General features: G+C 36.6%; 1 long non-coding RNA gene across 2 annotated transcripts in view; it reads right to left on the bottom strand.

Annotated features, from left to right (window-relative positions):
• The window catches only part of LOC118006461, a 341,382-nt gene that overhangs the window by 2,790 nt on the left and 315,660 nt on the right, over positions 1–22,932 (bottom strand). Inside the window, exon 3 of one of the 2 annotated variants that reach the window (XR_004678085.1) lies at positions 10,696–10,863. The exons of the other annotated variant lie outside the window; for it this stretch is intronic. This is a non-coding gene — a long non-coding RNA (uncharacterized LOC118006461). The remainder of the gene's footprint in view (positions 1–10,695; positions 10,864–22,932) is intronic. 2 annotated transcript variants of the gene reach the window in all.

Below are 22,932 nucleotides of genomic sequence, written 5' to 3'. Positions count from 1 at the left end.
TTAGAGCAAAAATTCACATTTGGAACCCATTTAAAAAATCATCAATGCTTACTTTTAATTTCAAAGACTTCAAACAGCAGAAGACAAAATAAATAAATAGGGCAGAAAAGCAACATGACTGTAGTCTGTATCTCATTCTCACGGAACCTACATCTTAATAATCTACTCAATTGAAATGCAGCGATATGAAATAAAGAACCAAAACAGTAGCATCAAACCCACATCTGTCTCAATGAAAAAGTCAAAATTCAGTAGCTTTACATAAAATCATATTCAAAGGATAAAATAAAGTGTATTATGTCAACACAGGAAAAATAAAACAGGACAAAATAACCTGGATGTTTTTCAGAATGAGCTACCTTTGAAAAGAAGAAATAATATATTATGCATTACCTGGTTACTTCCAGAAACTAAAGCAAAGGGCTATAGTGTCTGCTCAAGTATAGAAGTAAAAAAAAAAAAAAAAAAAAAAAAAAAATTAGGATCTGGTATGTGGTTGAGGAGGACAAGTGCAAAAACAGCGATTTATCTCAACATTCAAGATAAATAAGTAAGTAACTCTAAACTGCAAACACAATTTGCCTCTTTGCCTTTGAAATGCACTTATAAATAGCAAAGAAAATGTGTTTTCCCCCACATTCTGTCTGCTCTGTAAACATTAATTAATCAATCCCAACAATACCCTTGTGAATGGGAATAGGTATTTTTCTCTCTGTGTTCTACAAATGAGAAAACTATAATACTAATTATGTGCATTTATAGAACCATTTTTCCCTTAGGGATACAGGGTGCTTTACTATTCTGCAATTAATTAAACAGACATTAATCATCACATTACCTCTGTGAGGTATGCAAAGTTAATATCAAATAAGAATGATTGAAACTTTAAAAATAAGGAATTTTATCATTTTATTCTTCTTAAAATTACCCCTATGTATCAAGAGAATCCAGACTGGATGATAATAACTACAGTAACAACAAAGATACTATTTTGGAAATACGAAAATGTTGTACAGTTTTTTTTTCTTTAGAGACAAAAAAAAATTGGCCCCAAAGTCTTGGAATTTTCTAATCAAAAGAAAACAGAAGACACTACAGGGAGTTAAGGAAAATGATATATTTATTAATAAATATCTACTCAGTTCTGATAATAGAGCAGCCACTGTTCTAGATCCATGGAATACTGAAATGAATAAAACAAAGATCTAACCTCATGAAGCTTACATTCCAGAAGAGGAAAAAGGCAACAAAAAAGTAAACAAAATAATTTCAGTTCAAAAATAAATTTCTATGATGCATAGATATGGGTGAGAAGGCAGAATGAGGGCACTGCCATATGCAAAGAGTAGGAGAGGGATACCACACAGAGGTCAAGGTCAAGAAACTGACATGATAAGAAGAAAATGTTCCATTAGTAGACTAAATATCATAACACACATAAGACATTTAGCCCTAGGAGTTATTATTTTTTTTTAAGATTTTATTTATTTATTTGAGAGAGAGAATGAGATAGAGAGAGAGAGCATGAGACGGGGGAGGGCCAGAGGGAGAAGCAGACTCCCCGCTGAGCAGGGAGCCCGATGTGGGACTCGATCCCGGGACTCCAGGATCATGACCTGAGCGGAAGGCAGTCACTTAACCAACTGAGCCACCCAGGCGCCCCTAGCACTAGGAATTATTAAATTTAGATTTTGTTGTTTATTTATTGAGCTTTTTTTTTTATCCTTTGAGAATTACTGCAACAGTCTAAGCTTTGAATTAATGTATACGGTTAGTTAATATATCTATGGAGGGAAATGACTCCGCTTATCCAAGGAAGCACTACTGCAATAGTTCCCAATGCTGCCTGCACATCAGAATAGTCAGGGACTATTTCTTTTAAAGCTTGATTTATTTATTATTTGAGAGAGAGAGAGAAAGAATCTCAGGCACGCTCCCCACTGAGTGTGGAGCCCGACGAAGAGCTCAATCCTACAACACTGAGATCATGACCTGAGCCAAAATCAAGAGCTGGATGCTTAACTGAGTGAGCCACCCAGCTGTCCCAGTCAGGGACTATTTCTTTAAAAGACAGATGCACTGGAAGCCCTCTGAAATTTCCAACATAAGCATCCTATGGGTAGGACTGAGAGTCTGTTGGCACTGCAGCCCTTCTCCAACAGACCTCCCCCGCCCCCCCGCCACTGCAGAAGACTCAATCACCAGTGATTTTAGGGCCAGACAATGGTGATGCCCCCAAACAGAGCAGCTTAAGAAATAAACGTGACAGTGGTAGCACTCACTAAGGTATTCAAAATAAAAAAAATATGAAAGCCCTGCAGAGATTAAAAGAAACAGAACTGTGAGCTGAATCTGACCTAGAGACTGAGTTTGCACAGCTGCAAAATGCACACTATTTGATTGTACCAAGTACAAAGAACACTGATCTCAGTGATGAAGTTCTGCAAAGGATCAGAATTGGCTAGGATTTAACCATAATCCTCCAGTGCAGAGTGGAATAACCCTTAATTCTGGGACAGCATTCATTGGCTGTTCATGCCAAGAAATAATCCTCATTATCAGGGATGCTCTTTTAGCAGAAATTCAGAAATTCAGTCACTCAATACACTCTAGTAAATATTTCCACCCTAGCTGAGACTGTCAAGTAAGAAGTCACAAAAGCTATATTTTGCATTCTGCGTTTAAACGTGGAAGTGTCAGAAGGCATAAATGTTTAAAATAATGAAAGTTATTTAAAAAATATGGATGGAACATTAATGTTGACTCCATTAGTTGGCATTATAGAAGTTTTTGGCCATCTGGATGTTCAGCTCATCTTTACATGAAAACACAGTTTGGATATAAGATAGGAAATAGAGGGAAAACAGGCGAGAGACACCAAGCACCTTCACTTTAAACATGATGGAATGTGTTCATTCTATTCCCTAGCTTAGTTTCATTATTGCTTAATTCAGTGTGTAGTTCATAAAAATTACTACATTTGCATTTAATACATGTATATATATATATGTAAACACAGATTTCTGTAAATTTTTCATCTTCTGTCATTTGTGTCAACACAAATATTGAAATTATTTTTGCACACTGGACAACTGTGTAAAAACCGGCACAGCAATAAAAATATCACTGAAAATCAAGAGAATGTGAGACACACACTATTTTTGCATTAGTTTCTTTTCTAGCTTCTATTTGAACTGTGTTTCACTTAGAGAACAACACCCTTATGTGAAGTGCAACCTTCACATGAGGAGCAATGTGATTCTCTGGATCATTTATTTCCTACTTAAACCCTGTTTTTGAACTAGTACTTTAACAGCTTGAACAAGAGTAAACTGTTATCTCAGCAGTGAACCAAAACCAGCAGCTGACAGTCAAAAACAATGCACATCTATCCTTACACTTCCCTCTGAGGAGAAAAGGCTCAAGTATATCTACAGTTTTAATGATGCTGGAAAAAGGAAATAGTGACCCTGATCTGTTTCCTAGGAACAATAAAATACTAAAATATTATATACTTAGTGCTAAAATACTAAGTAACAAATGAACACATAGGGTATTTTTTGTACTTCCATCAGTAAAGGAAAGAAGCATTCCCTCTCCACCATGCAAAGATCCTGCCCATTTCTCTAGCCTAGGTCCCTGTTTTTCCTCTACAATAATCATGATTGTGGCCCGGGTGCTTAATACTACCCTCCTGAACACACTGAGCAGCTCTTCACTCTTCAGCTCTTCACTCATTGTTTCCCCTTCTTAAACTATTTATTTCCTTTTACACTAAGTCTTATCCATCCTGCAAGGCTCATCTCAAATTCCCTTTTAATCACTAGCCTTCTAAGATTATTCTAAAAAGAAAGCAATCCCCTCTCTTCGAACCCTTATAGAATGTATTTTTATACTTCACCTATGGCATTTACCATATACTGCCTTGCTAACTAGTGTTTATTTAATATGGGATCACTGAAACTTCAGCACTGTGCAAGACATCTGGTCCAACTGCCTAACCAGTACAGGAAGCCACTGGTCAATGCCCATCTTGGTTTGCTTGGCTCCCCACTCTGCTCTGGCTTCCAAGGATGAGAAGTACACATTTATTAAATATGAATATACAGAACAAAACTTCATGCAGAATAGCCCCAGTAAATGTCTGTTGAATGAAAAAAAATACTTTAAAGTTGAAGAGTTCCAACTTTGTACTCTTTCCTCCTCATGCTTAGGTCAAATGTGGCCCTTTGTCATTTTAACTCATAATAGCTGCTGTAGGTTCTTCCTGCTTCTATACCAGTAGATATCACAAGCTTCAAGACAGATTAGGTAATGATGAGTTTTATCTCAACCACACTGGATATCCCCTTTAATCATCTAAGATAACTTCCAGGCCCTCTCTTCTCAGGGACACTTAAAACAGACTTTGGCATTGACAACAGGGTTCAACATTCCTCTGAATGCCTAGTGAGTGTGAAACGCCTCTCCACGTAGGACATAGTTTAATACCCAGCACAGTACCAATAGGCAGATAGCAAGTATTCACTCAATCCAGATCAAAAATCTGTTTGTATGATTGGTATAGCATTGGAATGCCAGTACCATATCAGCCCTAATAGATATGTATATTCATTCCTCATAATACTATAGTCTATGTGTATTTTTGAGGTCACTTTCTGGCATTCAAAGACCACCTTGATTTTCCTTATAGTTGTCTGTCAACCTTTCACAAGAAAACTGATGATAAAGACTGTTGAACCATGGAGAGGACATGGAGTATAACATGCATATGCATGCACATATGGCAAGGAGAGGTTCAAGTTGCAGAACCAGTAGATAGACTGAACTTCACATTGAGCAGAACAGGTTCAGAATTGAGATGTCCTTTGCTGTGTTTTTTCATTCTTTTAACTTTCAATCATTCAGGATATCAAATCTCTCATCAAGACAAGGAATAGTCACAGTATATATGTAGTGTTACTCAGGCCTCCATTTAGATATGAGGTACATTAGGACTTTCATCAACTTCAGGAAATGCACTTTTGTTTTTTGCCTCTAACATTTGACAGTCTTTTAAGTATAAATATATTATTTTCAATATTTTCAAACTCCACTTGATGGGCTTGAATTCCAGTTTTATTTACTAATTTCTACTACGTCCCTGTGTCAGAACAGAGAAAGGACGACACTGGGTGGCAAAAAGTTATGTCATGATTTTTGGTTAGCTAAAATAAATATTAAAATATATGTGTGCTTTGGTCAAAACATTCTGCTTATTAAATGTATTTTTCATAGAGAGAGGTTCCTTATGAGAATGTAAGACAGTGTTTTCTGGATTGGTGTCCAAGTTATCAAGAATGAAACTGCAGTATTTTGTCCCTTGGAAAGATTATGATAGCTGACAAATGCACATAATCACTTCTTATTGTGACTGAAATTAAAGTGTTGAAATGGGCACCTGGGTGGTTTAGTTGGTTAAGCGTCTGCCTTCACCTCAGGTCATGATCTCAGGGTCCTGGGATCAAGCCCCGCATCGGACTCCCTGCTCAGCGGGGAATCTGCTTCTCCCTCTCCCTCTGCCCCTTCCCCCAACTCATGATTTCTGACTCTTTCTCTCTCAAATAAAATCTTTAAAAAATATTAAGCATTGAAACAATATACTTTAATTAATTCCTCATGCTATATAGTTTTCCACTCTTTTACAAAGCTGTTTCCATTGTGTTTGCCCCAAAGGAATTTAAAAACAAATTTAAAAAGGCTTTCTCTATGATCACACAGTGTGCTGTGCACTCTGAAATGAATTATGTCCCTAAATATGTATATTATGTGCAAACAGTGATGCAGGTTTATCATGCATGGTGAGGAATGAAGTCCTTCATAACTGAATCAATGGAATTTCTTAATTTTATCATACTGTCACCATGATTCATAAAAAGTATGTAAAGATCCATCATAGAAATGAAAGAAATCTCTTCCATCTTCAATAAGTAAAACTAAAAGCAATATGTGCCTAGAGATTAGATCATCTGTCAGTTACAATGCATCATTACAGGTTCTCAAATTATGAATATGCACTTTTCTGAGTGGCAAATTTCATGGCTGAGGGAGTACAGATTAGTTTCCCACAATGAGGAATGTGGAATTCGGGAAGGTTTCAGGCACCTGGGGACTGGATGGAGCATATGGTCATCGTTATTCATAAGAAGATTTCAATAAGAAGTGGCTCCGGAGCTACAGAGCTGCAGCGTTAAGAAAGGTGTAAGTCTTTAAAGCCTATTACCTAAACATGGCCATTTACTGCCAGTGATGTCTGCCCAGGTGCTGTGAGCGGTAAGCATCGTACAGAATCATGATTTCTATTTTGGTTATCATTACCCTCGTTGTATACCCTTGAGGAAGCCACTAACAGCTTCCAGACAATTTTTGTATGTACTTTGTAATCCTCTAGACCACTTCAGTGTAGAGTTCTAAGAGGTAGGGGACTCTTCTATTGTGTGCCAAACAAGGAAACTTCAGGTCCAAATAAGAAATGTTTTCCTTGCTTATCTAGGTCTGTCGGATCAACAGCATTTATTGAGCTCCCATTGTATGTAAAAATTCCTACTTGAAGAAAGTTGACTCCAGCTGTGGGAGAGAAGGCAACAAATGAATATGCAGTGGAGGCTTATTTTGAATTCAGGATGCATGGAGCACACACCCAGATAACTGAAGCTCTTCTGTTTTAACAGATGCTTATTTTAGCCCTGTTAGCAACAGAAATGTGACACTCAAACTGCTCTTTAAGAAAGGACTTGCTGCCCAGCTGCAGGAGCGGGGGTTTGCTAACAGCCTCTAACTGAAAGGTTTATCCAGCTTTGCCTCAGTCTTCCGTCTTATTCTCAGGAAAGCCCCTGGTCAGTCACCAGCAAGGCAGTGGTGGAAGGTCATTCCCTCCCAATGGAGGACTCCTCCAATGGGTAATCTTTGCCCTGGGGCACCAAGATGGGGGATGTGCATCATGGTCTGTCAGCCCCCTTTTATAATCCTGCTTCTGTTCTTTTCCTTTCACAAATATTACTCATCAATAAGTCTTTTGCATGCCTAATTCCATCTCTAAGTTTCTTTGTGGAAAACCTAACTTTCAACAGATTTTTAAAAACTTTATCTATAATATTTTTTCTGCAATAAAAATGAATGATACTGATACATGTCGCAACATGCAAAACATCACACTAAGGAAAACAGGCCTGTCACAAAAGGCCGCGTGTTGCGTGATTCTGTTTTTATGAAATGTGCAGAACAGGCAAATCTTTAGAAGCAGAAAGTAGATTAGTGATTGCCTGGGCTGGGAGGATGAGAAGATGGAAAGTGATTAGGGGGTATGGGATTATTTTTGACGGGTGAGAAAAATGTTCTAAAATTGATTGTGGTAATGGTTATACAACTCTGAATAGAATAGAAGATACTGAACTGTATACTTTAAATAGGTAAATTTTAGGTATATCTCAACAAAGCCACCAACTATTTTATTTTTATATACTTTCCTATTTTCTTAAACAGACTATGTTCACTCAGTGGCACCAGGGGACTGTGAGAGAGCATGAGCTCATTCTTTACTGACAGTTGTCATTTTTCAGTGTATGAGAGTAGAGGAGACTCACTCTTCCATTTGGGAGAACTGACGTGAAAACCAAACAAACCAAATTTGTAAAATCATTAAATTAAATTTGTATAAAATTCTAATGTTTCAACCTGAGTTCAGACAAAGTGAAAGCCAAGGTTGAGGGAGTGTTCTTTCTTTGCTTAGAAGTTTACTTTCTGTTACTTCTGTGACCATAGCAGCTAAGGGTGTCTAGAATCCATTTTGGACAGGTGCTTATGTAAGTATATACCTGCAACAGGATGTTATGTGAGAATTTTCTTTTTGGTGCAGAACTGTCAAAGATGTTAACTATTTAAACGAGTCTATAAGGCACAGAGAGTAGGGACAAGACATGAGCTTACTAAAAAGAGGCAAAACTGGCCCTCTTACCACAAACCATTACTTCATCTCCTCTGTAGAACCTGTGAAGGAATAGGGTTGTCATCAAGCCCTCTGCTTTGTGTGGGTCCATGTTCATGCTGAGAGGCTGCCATTAAGAGTAGCAATTACTGAGAGATATGTGGTGCCTTCAAGAAAGGGATTCAGGCATTTCATTCCCTGTTAGAGGTCTGTTTGGGCAGATAAGCAGCAGATCAGTCTCAGAGCTTGCCTAGGTAGTAGGAAAAGAATATTGGAGATAGTAGAGCCAATGTAAGGCATACCAATGGGTCAGCCTATATTTCCACCATTTGGCACAGCAAGGATATATGAGTTTCTGCTGGATCACATGGATGTCACAGAAGGTAGCTACAGTTGCACCTATTGTTAACATTCCATATAAGACCACTTGTGGGGTAAAGGGATTCCAACAGCAAGCAGTTGTGGGTTAGATGAATAGTGTTGGGAGCAGGTGAAGTGAGATAATGAAAAGGATACAGTGGGCAGATGACAAAGGGTCAGAATACAGACTCAGGTCCCTTAAATTAATGAGTTAATCTTTTTAAGAATACACCCAGAGTTAGGTCAGAGTTATCACACACTAAGTATTGTAATCATTACTGCCATTTAATTCTGGTTTCCCAGAATGAAGCCTGCAGTTAAACAATCAAAACTGCTTATTTTACTCAATCAATAGTCCCTACTACTTAGATCAGTGCGTTAACAACACTACACTTTTCAAATCACATTTACTTAAATTCATTCTTTAAGGAAAACACTAATTAACTTCCTATTATAGACAATTAAAAAAATCTGCACACTAATTAACATCCTCTCTCCTCAATTTGAATCCACAAATATTCAAAAGCAAACTGCAATGAAAATCTGGGAGGTAATACATTTCTATTTCTAATGCAGTAATATATTATTCTTGAAAATGCTGCACAAATATTTTAATTTAGAAAGAAACAGAATAGTATACCAGCTCAGTGACATCAAAATATTGAAGACAAAAGATTGAAGATTTCAAAAGAGCAATCAGACTTAACCCACTGATTAATTTATGTATTTGGGGGAAAGCTTAGTCTTTTTTTTTTTTTAAAGATTTTATTTATTTATTTGACAGAGAGAGCGAGAGAGCACAAGCAAGGGTAACAGTAGAGGGAGAGGGAGAAGCAGGCTCCCCGCCAAGCTGGGAGCCCGATGCGGGGCTCAATCCCAGGACTCTGAGATCATGACCTGAGCCGAAGGCAGACGCTTAACCATCTGAGCCACCCAGGCGCCCCAAGCTTAGTCTTATTCCATATATTAAGAGAGCATTAATCAATTATGCCATGATCACAAAAACCAGAATCTCACAAAAACCAGAAACACCAATACGTTTTATGAGGAAAAAATTGGGTCCTGTTTGTCTCTGTGTACCTAAACCAATGTCTAACAATGTGGGTTTAATAAAGTGTAGATCACAGGTTGAATGTGTGCATGGAGCGAATGATCTTTTCCTTATCTCTCAATCACTCTCTCAATATAGTCATGAAATGTTCATTTTACTCTAGAAATGTCTCTTGACATGTCCACTTCTCTTTAAACTCCCTCTAAAATTCTATCAGAGCTTTGTCCTCTGATATTCTTATAGCAATCTGTCTAGTAGTTTCTTCTCTTGTAGCATCATTGCAGTATCTTTTTTTTAAAAGGTTTTATTTATTTATTTGAGAGAGAGAATGAGAGAGAGAGAGAGAGAGCATGAGACAGGGGGAGGGTCAGAGGGAGAAGCAGACTCCCTGCTTAGCAGGGAGCCTGATGTGGGACTGGATCCTGGGACTCCAGGAGCATGACCTGAGCCGAAGGCAGTCGTTTAACCAACTGAGCCACCCAGGTGCCCCATCATTGCAGTACCTTTCTAAATAGGTCAGAGATTTCACTCTCCTACCGCCAAACCTCCACTGCCTCTGGTGTGTGGTGTAGGATACCATCCAAACATCTTAGTAAAGCACACAAGGCCCTTACAATCAGTCTCAAAGCTACTTCATATTAACTTCTGGGCACTTCCTTTCCAAATCTGATGCACCTATTAGAACACCCAGTGTCTCTACATCCTAAGCAAGCCATACTCTAGTATGCTTTTCAATCTCAGCATATTACCCTCCCCATCTTTTCTTCTATTAATAACAACCGTATTCTTGGCACTGGACTGGGTGCTGGGCAGAACCACATATTGCATTCAATAAAAATTTACTACATCAGTACACATCTCTGATGTTACTTCTGTCTTAAAGCCTTACCCAACCTCCTCAGGGGTAGAGGTGTTCTTATTGTACTTCAGTTTTATTCCAGTTTTTGTATTTTTTAATTGTTTGTGTATGTTTATATCACTTCCACTAGGAATCCAGGGGCTTTTCTGCTCAACTACATCCCTGACACCCAACAGAGTGCTGGGCTTGAGGAATGCATTTAATTTAAAAAGCACAATGAATGAATGAATTGTCAAAGTGATAGAAATATATACCCAGGTATTTGAACAAAAGAAATTCAGTAATTCAGACTAGGTTAAGTTCTAAATTAATGCTGGTTCAGACAAGGCCCACATAGAAACTTAGGAAGTCATTATCTTTAAACAAAAGGGTCGATTATGAAATGTGTCTTGGAAAAATGAAATATTTGAATTGCTTTTTCATTAATACATGCAATTCATTAATCTATAAAATATTACCAACCCTGTCTATTTATAGATGAGAAGTAACAGAATCACCAAGTTCATGTAGAATTTGAGTCCAGGTCTTCAAACTTCCAATGCAGTGCTGTCTGTTTGTTTTCATGAAGTTAACATCACAATATTTGTTGTCTGGTCAAAATTAGCGATCACTCTTTCATCATACTGGATCCTATTCCAAATTGGCAGTCACTGTCAGTATAACAAAAATCTAGTACCAAGTTTCTATTTCCTTTGTTTGAACTCACACTGATAATATTCCTCAGAGGCAAGCTTGTGTATTTTTTTGTACAGTTCCTTTCATACACATGCATGCAGATATCTGAGCATGTGTTTATGTATAAATTGTGATTTTGCTAAACTGAGTGTCCAGATAAATTTAACATAACAGATTATTTTCTATTCTAAATACGAATTCATAGAAAATGTTGATATGCAGTTTCAAAAGATGGCATCTAATATTTTTCATTATAACATTTATAGAAAAGTATAGACAATTTCCAACTTCTGGAAAAAATATGGAGGCCTCTGTATCCTAAAATTTAGTTGTTGGAAAGCAAAAGATATTTATTCTCAATAGTAAGAGACAACAGACAACAGGGTTTAGATATGGGATCAAGACTAATTAGCTTTTTAAAAATAATTTCTCAAGGAAAGAAATGAAATAAAATTTTGAAAAACACAAGAAATCAGAGGGAAATTATATTTGTTTTCAAAAGGGTGAAATGAAGTCTCCCACAAAAGGGAAAAAATGTTACTAGAGAAAACTGAGAATATAGAAACATCCAAATTGCATTTTCTGTGTTTTCTTTGGTGTGTCCTCATGGTTGAGTATAAATCATATAATAAAATGTAAAATTGAAAGGTATAATAACATAAAAATGTAAAAAATATTTTGAAATACTCTAATATTCCATCTTTGGTCCCACTTTAAAATACTTAAAATATTAAGGAAAATTAATGACTAGATATACCAATATTATACTTAAATACATATTTTATTTTTTAAAAAGTACCTGATAAATGTAACTGGACTCATGGCCTGTGATGGTTAATTTTATGTGTCAATTTCACTGAGCTAAGGGATGCCCAGATAGCTGGTAAAATATTATTTCTGGGAGTCTCTAAGAGGGTGTTTCTGGAAGAGATTAGCATATGAATTGGAGACTAAGGAAAATCCCCCTCACTAATGAAGGTGAGCCTCATCCAATCTGCTGAGAAAGCCCAAACAGAACCAAAAGGTAGAGAAAGATTAATTCACTTTCTCCTTAAGCTGGAACACTGATTTTCTCTTGCCCTCACACATACATGCTCCCGGTTCCTCAGCCTTAGGACCTGAACCGGGATTTACACTCCCTGGCCCTCTGGGTTTCAGGCTTCAGACTCAGACTGGGAGTTCCATCATGTTCTCCTCCGCTTAGAACTTCAGGTTTGGACTAAAACTTCTAAGACTTCTAAGCAAAGAATATAGAATATTTATAAAAAAGAAAATGAAAACATTATCTTTTAAATTCATCCAAGGAACCAAAATAGTAGTTACACATTATTTTATACCTCTGGTTGCTTTTATTTTCAAATAAACATCAAAAATAAAACCACTGTAATCATTCACCCCCAAATTCAAAACACAACCCATAGGGATAAACTAATGAAATTAAAGACATACTTACATTAATTTATTAAAAGCATTAATTTGCATCGGAGGGGTAGACGAACCATGAGAGACGATAGACTCTGAAAAACAAACTGAGGGTTCTAGAGGGGAGGGGGGTGGGAGGATGGGTTAGCCTGGTGGTGGGTATTGAGGAGGGCACATTCTGCATGGAGCACTGGGTGTTGTGCACAAACAATGAATCATGGAACACTTCATCTAAAACTAATGATGTAATGTATGGGGATTAACATAAGAATAAAATTTAAAAAAATAAAAAAAATATTTAAAAAAAGCATTAATTTGCAAATATAAAGGATTTTTTAGAAAAATGTACCAGCAAAAATTAAAAATGCAAATGGAGATATAAAAAACAAAGATATGGGGCGCCTGGGTGGCTCAGTCGTTAAGAGTCTGCCTTTGGCTCAGGTCATGATCCCAGGCTCCTATGATCGAGCCCTGCACTGGGCTCCCTGCTCGGCGGGAAGCCTGCTTCTCCCTCTCCCACTCTCCCTGCTTGTGTTCCCTCTCTGGCTGTGTCTCTCTCTGTCAAATAAATAAATAAAATCTTAAAAAAAAAAAAAGACTTAAGAGTTTATTTATATGATAATCAATAAACTTCATTTTTTTTTATTTTTGACATTAGCATAATGGTATAATTGAGAGAACTATTAAATAAATTTCCACAAAAGAAGCAAAGACTTTTGGACTGATCAGCAAATTTTTCAAACTTTTAACCATATTCTATAATTTGTTCATATCATAGACAAAAATATAGTAATCTCCCTAACTTGTTCTAGGAGAAAAATAGTATTATTTTTAAAACCTACTAAATATATCTCCAAATAATTAAAAAATGATAGTAGCAACAATTAAGTATTTTGCTAAAATCAAGCATTAGAGAACGTGTCTTACATTATCTAACTTAATCCACATAACAACATCCCTATATTAGGTACTTTAATTTCTACTTTATAAATGATGAGACTGGGCTCAGAATTACTGTTACAAGCCCAAGGTTATCAGCAGTAACTGGCAAAGCTAAAACATAAACCTAGTTCTATCTCGCTCAAATGTTCATTTTCTTAACTACTAAATTGCACTATCTCCCAGCTAAAGAAATTATTGTATACCTATATCTAATGATGTTTACTTATAAAGGGATCCATGATTTCCTCACTGAATGTACTGCCAGAAAAAACACTGCCTCTCCATACCAATTTATCACCCTCTGACTCAAAGAAAGTAAAATGAAATTCTTAAAGCTACAGTAAATAAACAGTAACTGGCCAGAAAGATTTTTCTACATACTCTGAGATTTCTCCTATCTCCACTTCCACCAACTTGTTCAGGTGACTTGCTTCTCCCAGGGCTGTTATATAACCTGTATCAAAAATCCGAGACTAAAATTGAGGTAATAGTGTCTTTTTTTCTTTTAAAGGTTTATTTATTTATGTGAGAGAGAGAGACAGTGTGCATGCTTAAGCAAGCAGGGCAGGGCGGGCTAGGGGGAGAGGGAGAGAGAAAGAAACTCAAGCAGACTCCCCCCCACTGAGCACAGAGCCTGATGTGGGACTGATCTCAGCACCTTGAGATCATGACCTGAGCTGAAACCAAGAGTCCGACCCTTAACTGAATGAGCCACCCAGGTGCCCTGAGGTAATAGTTTCCAATAGGTCTCTTTACTTCTACATTTCTGTTCTATTGGCAGATGCTTTATTTGCTGGCCCAGATTACAACCACAGACTTTCCAATTTGATGAGAGCCAAACCTTTTTTTTTTTTTTTTTTAAGATTTTATTTATTTATTTGACAGAGAGAGAGTACAAGCAGGGGGAGTGGCAGGGAGAGGGAGAAGCAGACTTCCCGCTGAGCAGGAAGCCCCATGTGGGGCTGGATCCCAGGACCCTGAGTCGAGGGCAGACGCTTAACCAACTGAGCCACCCAGGCGCCCCAATGAGAGCCAAAAGTTTGCACTTCACTGCCAAACCATTTTTTGCTCATTCACTCAGCTCTGCATCAGGAACTTCGTAAGAAAAGAAAAATATAAAAGAGAATAATAGAACTACTCTAACTGAACTTAGATATTCCTGATAATCCATTTTGGGAGGATCAATAAAATAGAAATCGAAATAAAAACCCCAAGAGAAAGTCAACCACTGGACATTTATGTAAATATGCCCCAATGTCAGGAACTATGTCCTGGGAGTAAATGAAGACAGGCCTGGCAAAGCTAGCCAGGCTCAGCCCTTCTGGCATACGCAGGCCAAAAATGGCTCCCCTCTGAGCCCTGACACGGCACTGGACAATGGCAAGACTCTCTGTAGTCGGCATCATGTAACCTCGAGGCAACGAGGCATGATTGTGCTTGACGGGCAATGAGAAACTCTACTCAGAACCTGAATGTCAGATCCAGGTGACATGGCCCGCAAAAGGCTGTTTTGTAATTTAAGGTAATTATGCTAAAATTTCAAGTGATGTGTTTGGTGGGAAAAGCAGTTTGGTAAGGTTAACTACAAAGATCTCACACTAGACAGGAAAATTAGCCTGACCATGTCTCTCACTAGGATATAGGGAGATTTGAAAAGTCTTATGTCCTCTGATACCATTTGCTATTAAATTATTTCTATTTAATTGAAGTCAACTCTAACTTCTATAAGTTTGCAACCACGGTGTGCTCATTAGTGTTCAAATTTCACCAAGTTTTAAACCCACTTCTTCAGAAAATTCAGGCCTGTCCACTCTCAAGAAATCATGTGGCATTGGACCAAAAGTTGTTGCCTTTACTGAAACCTGGCCCAACACCAGGACTGTCACCCAGGGCTGCACAGGCTATAAAATATAGAATCCCCAGCAGTATCATTCACGAGGACAGTTAGGGAAATAGCATTCCGGGAAGTTGTATAGCACACCAAATGCACAGCTGTACATGTGGACTCTGCCTCAGATCCACACATAGTAATTTCAGCCTGCTCAGCCTTTAATATTGTACTTTGTTGTTTTGTTGTTGTTTTGAGAGACAGCGAGAGTGTGCATGTGCACACGAGCAGGGAGGGACAGAGGGAGAGGGAAAGCCCTCTGTTCCCTAAGCCCTGCTTGAATGTAAGCTCCCAAAGGACAAGGATTTTTGTCAGTTTTGCTCCCCAATATATGCCAAGTACCTAGAACAGTACCTGTTCCAAAGCAGACACTCAATAAATATGTGTTAAATTAACGTGTCAAAGGAAGACTAAATCTAAAGCAGATAAGAAGACTAGTGTTTAAATAATGGTAATGATAAAAGGAAATCATAAAATCATAAAGGGAGCCAAGACAGTGGCCTAAGTGGTATAAGCACTTATTAAGTCTCTTTTGAAGATGGAGCCCTTTGATGTTACCTGAAAAGGAAATTTTTCCATTTATAGCTTTGATTATTGACATATAAAGGACACACAGAAACTTTCGCCCATTCCATATATTATTTTCTGATTCACACTTCACGAGAGCCTAGGAGACAAACTGAAGAAAGCAGTGACCATCAAGGATTCATTGAAAGATGAGGTGAAGATCATAATACTGGTAGCAGAGAGGATACATTAAAATAAAGGCTTCAAAATGACTACTTCAAAATCCCAGACTTCATGGGCAAAGAGCCACATCTAAGGAATGGATAGGGACTATCTTCTGAAAAGCAAAACTTACCCAAGGAGGTAAGTGACCCAAACCTGAAAGCAAACATTGCATAATGATAGCCAAACAGGGTAAGAAAGAAGGTGGTATCAAGAGGCATTCCCAGGGAAAGCATGAGTCTCTTTCCTTTTGAGGTGCCTCTGAAATAACATTTATACAACAATTTGAGAACAAAATGCTCAAAGCTTTAAAACTATTGAGAGGTGTTTATCTGAGATGGTCCTGAGGTGGCCCTGGCAGTAGAATTAAGGTTGCTGTTCCTAAGGGTCTTCTGTATGATTATTATCCAAACTGGCAACCATGATTTACTCATAAAGTTTGGTGAATGAAACAGGGGAGGCTTTCTCTCTCTGCTGACTCCTTTCACTGTCACACTGTTAGGTGAGGATATTGCATTCATTTTGACAGTCAGGTGTTGTATAGTGTGAAAACTCAAGTGGTAGAAAATAATACAATTTCTCATGTTGTCATTTTGCCAAAAAATGACATTATACTGAATAATGTAAAAACCTATGTCATCGGCAAAGCTGCCCTAAATGTTGCACTCAAAGATAAATAAGGGTTCGCCCTGGAAAATCTTGACCTTACGCAACACTGTCAATTAACCTAGAAAAGACACAAACATAACTGGTGTTCACTCCTATCACAACACTTCCAGTTCCTATAATAAAAATAGCAAGTTTCTGAAAATTTCAAAACCATGAAAAACTGCCCACCTTTTAATATAAGGCGAAGTGCAGGGAGGTGAAGACAAATGAGGGGGAAGGGTGTGACGGGAAGAAAAAAGTACTACTACTTATTTATTTACTTAAATATTTTAAAAAATATTTTTAATATTTAAATAAAAAATTTATTTATTTACTTAAAACCTCAAAAGATAAACCCAACATTTTCTCTCCATGCTGGTAATGAAACTTGTTATTTAGATGACACTTATTAGTGTCATTAGATTTGTTATTAGATGAACTTATAAGTTCAAGTATTTCACAAAAAAAAAAAATGTTTTCTATTTAAATAATCTTCTCCATTTGGTTTAATATCTAATATCTTTAAGTGAATAGCTAAGCTCTGTGTGTGTGTGTGTGTGTGTGTGTGTGTGTGTGGTATTCAGTCCAAATTAAATCCCTTGGTTGGCTTTTATTTTCCTGGCCATTTAATACCTATCTGTGTTATTTTCATGTTGTCACAGAAATAGAAAGGAAAAAAAGACAAGTAGGAAGTAATCTGTACATGTATAACTCTAAGTTCTTCATAACACATTTTATCCCCATTTCCTTCAGACTATATTTCTACATATAAATGTTTCCCCTGATTGTTTCTAGTTATAAGAACACACCATAAAAGGACTACCACTTCTACCTCTATCTGTTTAATCATTGGTCTCACTTCTCCCCACCTCTACATTGCCCCAACTACTGCCAAAGTACATCTCCTTACCCCATCTAACCCAAAAGTTACTGATTACCAGTTTTATTACTGATCACTGTTTCTATAAATTCATCCTTAAGAATTGTCAACACTGACCTTCTAATAGAATGTGATATTTGTGTTTTGTTTGCTTTTTAAGACTTAGGGAAGGGAACTGCACATATGGAATACAAAAGTTGCCTAGTTAAAACTATGTTGTTTTGTTGTTGTTTTGAGAGACAGCGAGAGTGTGCATGTGCACACGAGCAGGGAGGGACAGAGGGAGAGGGAAAAAGAAAATGCTAACTCCATGCTGAGCATGGAGCCAACGTGGGGCTTGATCTCACAACCCTGAGATCATAACTTGAACTGAAATCAAGAGACACTTAACTGACTGAGACACACAGGTGCCCTTAAAAGTTGCCTAGATTAAAACTATGGATTGAAACAAAAGATCATGAACTATGGTATATATAATCACAATAATTATCATTTGATAATTCTACTTAGGATCCAGCAGGTGAATGAATAATGATGTTTAATCTTAACATTGATAAAAATAGATAGTAGGGCGCCTGGGTGGCTCAGTTGGTTAAGCATCTGCCTTTGGCTCAGGTCATGCATGATCTTTGAGGTCTCAGCTCAGCAGTGAGTCAGGGGAGAGGGAATATTGAGCCATCTCTGTATCCCTGTAATAAATCCCACTTGATCATGGTGAATGCCCCTTTTAATGTTGTCACATTGTTGAATGTGATTTGCTAATATTTTGTTGAGGATTTTTGAAATAATATGCAGCTATAGGAAAAATGAGATCCTGCCATTTGTGACAACATGGATGGATCTAAGGGGTATGATGCTAAGTAAAATAAGTCAGACTGAGAAAGATAAATATATGATTTCACTCATATGTGGAATCTAAAAATAAAAATGAACAAACAAAAAGAAGAATCAGACCTATAAATATAGAGAATAAACTGATGGTTGCTGGAGTTGGGGAAAGGAGAGTGGGAGATACAGGCTTCCAGTTATGGAATGGATAAGTCACAGGAATAAAAGGCACAGCACAGGGAATATAGTAATGATATTTTAATAGCACTGTATGGTGAAAGATAGTAGTTACATTTGTGGTAAGCATGCCATATTGTATAAAGAAGTTGAATCACTATCTTATATACCTGAAACTAGTGTAACATTGTATGTCAACTATACTCAAATTTATATTTTTTTAAATCAGGGGAGAGAGGAAGTTGATTAGTTAGCTTTAGTCCCAACCATCTCTAAAATGTTACCAATCTTAAACAGTTTTTGTTTTTTTTTAATTACTACTACTACTACTATTACTTTTCCAACCAGAAAATGGATGTATAGACCTTTCAAAAAATTCCAATTTCAAATTATTTTCACCCTACAATTTTCATCAACTTAACCATTTTCATAAGTATTTTTTCATTTTGTACCCCATTAACAATAGATACATTATGAATTCACTGAGCTTTCACTGCTGCAAAGAATGAGTTTGTGATAAAGGCTACTTCAACATTTTTTTCTCTCTTAATAATCTACTTCAGTGCATAGAATCCTAAGATTTCATATATTAATTATTGTATTCATATATTCCTCTGACAGTTAGAAATTTAAATTCATGAAACATTTTCAAGATACAGCCAAATCTATACATTAATGTAAAACATTTAATATAATAAAATGAGGTCAATCCAATGTTTTAGTGAATTGTTCATAATAGGATCACATATGATACCTCAAAAATTAGAAACATTTAAGGACAAAGTAACTGTTTATTGCTTTAATTTCCCCTCAAATTGTATCTATATCTCTTTATTCACAATCTTATTTGGAATCCCTCTGTTATATCGAAAAGCTTCAAATATTACACCGTAAATGATAAATATGTACTATAAATTGTACATTATAATGATACAGCTCAGTCAAGAAAAGGCTTTTTAAAAATTATTAATGTTTTTTTTTTAAGTTATGGCATTAAGATGATATTTTTCTATTACTGGCATTCTTACTATAGTTATTAAAATTACTACTTGGTATCTAATGAACAGCACACATCAATCAGATTTTCTAAATGATTTTCAGTATACTAGGGACAGATGCTAAAGAGTTGCCTCAAGATGACTCTGGGGCAATGTATTAATACCCTAGAGTAGGTCTATCCACCATAGGGCCCCAATTCTGATGGAGAGCACTCACTCTAAAATTAAAAAAATTTGGTAAGTTTCTTTCCACCCCTTTCCCTTAACAGCTAGGGGTGACAAAGTCTGAGCCCAGAGAAAAAAGGAATAATGAAGTCAACTATTTAGTGTCAAGTTCTGGTTTAGGTGATAATAGAATAGAAGGTATCTGTTGAGGATGCTGAGCTCAGAAATTGGCCAAACTTAAATTAGGATCTGACTTCTAACACTGTGTGATCTTGTGCAAATTAAGTAACCTGTAAATTTCAGTCTCCTAATCTGTAAAGTAGAAACAAAGCAATATATTTTCAAATGATAGTAGAGAGAATAAAAATAAGATAATGTACCGAAATTACTTAGTGGAGTACCTAGTACTCAAGTAAGCAGGTCAGTAAATGACAGCTATCAATATGATTACTATTTTTTGTCTTGTTATTTCTTAACAATTAGTTTGTAAGCCTTAGTTTTACAAATAAGGAAATAAGGTCCACAGTTTATGTGGTGGTTTTTAAAACTTAAGAGGCAGCATAAAACCACAGTGGAGTCATGGGGGCTTGCTAGAACTCATAGTTCCATCTTCTGCCATGTTTCATGGCCAGAAACTGGCTATAAACTGTTGAGAACTACTGAGGCAAAGTGTACAAGTTCTGGTTCAAGATGGCAATAAAAGATGCTCCTGAACTCACCTCCTCCCAAGGACATACCTAATCTATAGAGACACACAGGGCAACTCCATCTGAAAGAAATTGAGAAACAAGCTGACTCCTACACATTGGGCAAACAAGAAAACACCAACATTAAAATGGTCTTGACACACCTTCAGCCTACTGAGAACCACTAAGAACAAAGAAGATGCCTTGAACAATCAATAAATTGAGAGCCAATTAAGAGCTAGGGATGGGTTGAATAATAATGTTTATCTCCTACAAGACTATGAGAGATGGGTGTGTTATCTAAAGCACAGATGCCCAACAGAGAGTCAAGGAAAATTTTTTAAAAATGTTCCAAACAAAAGATAAAACTCCAGAAAGAGACTTAAGGAAATATAGGTAAGTGATTTGGCTGATAAAGAGTTCAAGATAATAGTCATAAAGATGTCAGGAGAACAATGCATGAGCAAAGTGACAATTTCAGCAAAAATATGGAAAATATACGAAAGTACTAAACAGAAATAACAACTCAAAAATACAATAATGGAACTGAAAAATTCTAGATCAAACAAATGAAAGGATCAAAGAACTCAAAAACTGGGCAGTGAAATTCATCCAATCAGAAAAGAAAAAAGATAAAAGAAAAAAGAACGAAGATAGCTTAAGGAACTTATGGGGTATCATAAAAAAGACCAATATTCACATTATAAGTCCAAAAGGAGAAAAGAGAAAAAAAAGGGACAGAAATATTTTTCAAAGAAGCAAAACAAATGAGTAAAGGGGGAAAAAGAGGGAAAGGGAGAGAGAGAGAGAGAGAGAGAGAGAGGGAGGGAGGGAGAGAGAGAGAGGCAAACCAAGAAGGAGACTCTTAACTATAGAGAACAAACTAATGGTTACCAGAAGGGAGGGGGCAGGTGGGTGAGGGGATGGGTGAAATAGGTGATGGGGATTATGGAGTGCACTTGTGATGAGCCCTGGCTGTTGAATGGAAGTGCTGCATCACTAAATTGTACAGCTGAAACTAATATCACACTGTATGTTAACCAACTGGAATTTAAATAAAAACTTAAAAAAAAATAAATATTATTCAAAGAAATAATGGCTGAAAACTTAACCTAACTTAGGGTAAGAAACAAACATCCAGATTCAGGAAGCTCAGAAAATTCCAAATAAAAATAATCCAAAGAGACCCACACCATGAGACATAATTAAATTGTTAAAAGTTAAGGGGTGCCTGAGTGGCTCAATCAGTTAAGCAGCTGCCTTCAGCTCGGTTCATGATCCCAGCATCCTACAATCGAGCCCCACATTGGGCTCCCTGCTTAGCAGGGAGTCTGCTTCTCCCTCTCTCTGCTCCTGTGCTTTCTGGCTTGCTCTCTTTCTCTCCCTCTCAAATAAATAAAATCTTTTATAAAAAAGTTAAAAAAAAAAACAAAAAACAAGGAGAGAATCTTAAAAGCAGCAAAAGAAAAAATAACTTATTAATAAGACCTCAAAAGGCCGTCAGCAAACTTAAGCAGAAATTATGCAGGTTAGAAGAGAGTGAATGAGATACTCAAATTGCTAAAAGAAAAACACTACCAAACAAGAATACTCTACCTAACAAAGCTGTATTTCAGAATTGAAGGAAAGATAAAGTGTTTTCCAGACAAGCAAAAGCTGAAAGAGTTTATCACCACTAAATCAGCCTTATAAGAAATGGTACAGGGATGTCAAGCTAAAATGAAAAAAATCAGTAACAGGAAAACACATTAAAGTATAAGCCTCACTAGTAAAAGTAAATATAAAATTAAATTCAGAATACTTATATTGTAATGGTGGCAGGCAAATCACTTATAAACGTACTATGAAGGTTAAACATGCACAAACAAATTTTAATAACCTATAACTGCAATAATTTGTTCATGGATATACATGGTAAAAAGATGTAAATTGCTACTGCAACAACAAAGTGTGGGGGCAGAAAAAGTCAAAAGGCAGAGCTTTGTATGCATTTGAAGTTAAATAGCTATCGGGCTCAAGTAGACTGTCATAAATATAAAATGTTCTATATAAACATCATGGTAACAACAAAGCAAAAACATATAGTAGATACACATAAGATCAAGAGAAAGGAATCTAGGCATAAGACTAAAGAAAATAATCAAATCACAAAGAGGGCAAGAGAAGAAGAAAGAAACAAAGGAATTACAAAGCAGCCAAAAACAGTTACTAAAATAGCAATAATAAGTCAATACCTATCAATAATTATTTTGTAAATGGACTAAATTCTCCAATCACAACCAAAGGGTTAATAAAGATATCAAAAAACACATGAAGACAAATGAAAATAAAAACACAGCAGTCCAAAATTTTTAGGATGCAGCCAAAGCAGTTCTAAGAGAGAAGTTTATAGCAATACAGGCCTACCTCAAGAAACAAGAAAAATCTCAAACAACCTCACCTTACACCTAAAGAAAGTGGAAAAAGAAGAACAAAGCACAGACCTAGTATGAGGAAGGAAATAATAAGAGTGGAAATAAATGAAATAGAACCCCCCCAACCACACACACACACTAGAAAAGATTCATAAAATCAAGGTCTGGTTATTTGAAAATATAAACCAAATTGATAAAACTTTAGCCAGATTCATCAAGAAAAAGAGGGAGAGGACTCAAATAAATA

Source organism: Mirounga leonina, unplaced genomic scaffold (assembly GCF_011800145.1).
Source record: "Mirounga leonina isolate KUSES-001 unplaced genomic scaffold, KU_Mleo_1.0 Mir_115, whole genome shotgun sequence".
In the NCBI taxonomy this organism is placed as follows: domain Eukaryota; kingdom Metazoa; phylum Chordata; class Mammalia; order Carnivora; family Phocidae; genus Mirounga; species Mirounga leonina.
Note: the sequence above shows the minus strand (reverse complement) of the source record. Positions and strands in the feature narration are given on the sequence as shown.